Source organism: Molossus molossus, unplaced genomic scaffold, assembly GCF_014108415.1.
Source record: "Molossus molossus isolate mMolMol1 unplaced genomic scaffold, mMolMol1.p scaffold_m16_p_7, whole genome shotgun sequence".
Taxonomy (NCBI): Eukaryota; Metazoa; Chordata; class Mammalia; order Chiroptera; family Molossidae; genus Molossus; species Molossus molossus.
Window position 1 is genome coordinate 25,608,720 of NW_023425401.1, and position 2,690 is coordinate 25,611,409.

Below are 2,690 nucleotides of genomic sequence, written 5' to 3' on the forward strand. Positions count from 1 at the left end.
CTTTCTGTTTGCTTTCTAGTTCTTAAGTTGTGAGGTTAGATAGTCTATTAGAATTTTTTCTTGTTTCTTGAGGTAGGACTGTAGTGCTATGAACTCCCCTCTCAGAACTGCTTTCACTGCATCCCATAGATTTTGTGTTGTGTGTTCATTTTCATTGGTTTCCAGGAAGTTTTTAATTTCTTCCTGGATCTCCTCAGCAACCCATTCATTGTTTAATAACATGCTATTTAGCCTCCATGTTTTCAAATGCCTTTGCATGTTTTTGTTGCGATTGATTTCTAGTTTCATGCCATTGTGATCTGAGAAGATGCTTGATATGATTTCAATCTTCTTGAACTTGTAGAGACTTAGTTTGTGCCCTAACATGTGGTCTATCTTTGAGAATGTCCCTTGTGCACTTGAGAAGAATGTCAATTCTACAGTTTTGGGGTGTAATTCTGTGTAGATATTTATTAAATCCATTTGGTTTAGTGCTTCATTTAGAGTCTCTGTTTCCTTGCTAATTTTTTGTAGAGGATCTGTCCAGTAATGTCAGCAGGGTGTTGAAGTCCCCTGCCATGACTGTTTTGCGTCAATTTCTCCTTTGAAGTCCTCTAAAAGATTTTTAATATATTTTGGTGCTCCTATATTGGGTGTATATATATTTATGAAGGTTATATCTTCCTATTGGATAGATCCTGTCAATATTATGTAGTGGCCTTCTTTGTCTCTAGTTATGGCCTTCATTGTGAAATCTATTTTATCATGTATGAGTATTGCTACCCCAGCTTTTTTTTCCTTTCCTTTTGCTTGGAAGATTTTTTTCCATCCCTTCACTTTCAACCTATGTGAGTCTTTTGTTGTGAAGTGGGTCTCTTGTAAACAACATATAGATGAGTCATGCTTTCGTATCCAATCAGCTACTCTGTGTCTTTTTATCGGAACATTCAGTCCATTTACATTTGAGGTGAATATTGGTATGTACTTATTTATTGCCATTTTTTGTTTGGTTTGGTTATATTTTTCTTCCATTTCTTCTACTAATTACAGCAGTCCTTTTAACATTTCTTGCAGTGCTTGTTTTGGTACTGATGTATTCCCTTAGCCTTTTATTGTCTGGAAAGCTCTTTATTTGACCTTCTATTTTGAATGATAGCGTTGCTGGGTAGAGTAGTCTTGGATTCAGATCCTTGTTTTTCATGACCTTGATTACTTCATGCCATTCCCTTCTGGCCTATGGTGTTTCTTGTGAGAAGTCAGCTGAGAGCCTTATGGGGGTTCCTATCTAGATAACCTGTTGCTTATCTCTTGCTGCTTTTAGGATTTTCTCTTTGTCTTTAATTTTTGGCCTTTTAATTACTATGTGTCTTGGTGTGGGCCTGTTTGGGTTCTTCTTACTTGGGGCTCTCTGTGCTTCTTGTACTTGAATGTCTTCTTCCTTCACCAATTAGGAAAGTTTTCTGTCACTGTTTCTTCAAATATATTCTCTACCCCTTGCTCATTTCCTTCTTCTTCGGGTACTCCTATGATGCGAATATTATTACGTTTCCAGTTGTCCCATAGTTCTCTTAAGCTGTCTTCCTGTTTTTTAATTGTTTTGTTCTTTTGGTTTCCTGATTGGTTGATTTTTTCTACCCTGTCTTCTAATTCACTGATCCTGTCCTCAGCTTCCTCTACTCTGCTGTTTAGACCTTCCAATGTGTTCTTTATTTCAGATATGTCATTCTTGATTTCTTCTTGGTGATTTTCAATTTCCAGTTGGTTGATTTTCAACATTTCTATGACTTTACTCATGGTGTTGATGTCCTTACTCATACTGTTGAGCTTTCCAGATCATGGCTCTGAACTGCTCCACATTTATCTCATCTTCCTTAGAGTTCTCTTGTTCTTTCATTTGGATTTTGTTTCTTTGTTTTACCATTTTGGCTATCACTGTGGGATTTGGACCCTGGGTAATTTTCCCTGTGGGTCTTGGTGTTCTGCTGTCTGTGGCTCCTTCTCTTCTGGGTTTGGATGAGTGTGGGAGGACCCCCATTAAACACCACTGTCAAGTCTTACTTTCCTGGTTAGAATTGATAGCCCAGGAATGGTACAGTTATCCTCTAGCTTTTTGCCTGGAGGCTATCAGTAGCGGTTACTTGAAGAGCCTTGGATTCTCAGTTGAATGAAAAACTCCCTCAGAGTAAGAATGAAAAACTCAGAGTAAGGGGTTTTCCCAAGGGTGGGGCAGATGCTGGTTATTAATGAGCCTCAATTTTCATTTCAATGGCCTAGCTGGGTAGGGTTAAATCGCCGAGGGAGGGGTCACTGCCTCTCCCCAGAGCCCTGGGAAAGAGCAATATGGCCACCGTCCTGCGTGGCTACAACTCAGCAAAAGCTCTGAGTGCCCTCCAAATCCCGAGTGTCCCCTCACAGTTCCAGTCCAGTCTGCCCTCCCTCTGCTGGAGCCTAAGGTGAGTGGCTGTGTCTATGTTAGTGTCTGTCCTGGCTCAGCACTGTGGAGCTGCTTGGGAGTGTAACCCCGAGGACACTGCTCACGGCTAAGGCCACTGCTGTCTGTGGGCTCCCAGCCCCCTCTCATGCCTCTGCAGTGCTACCAGGATCAAGTCAGTGTCCCTGGTTATATGGTCCTCCAAGCTGCTTTTCTGTTGCTTTTTCCCAACGATTTGTCTTTATTTTTGTTGTAATTCCCATTTGGTCCTGGGAGACAG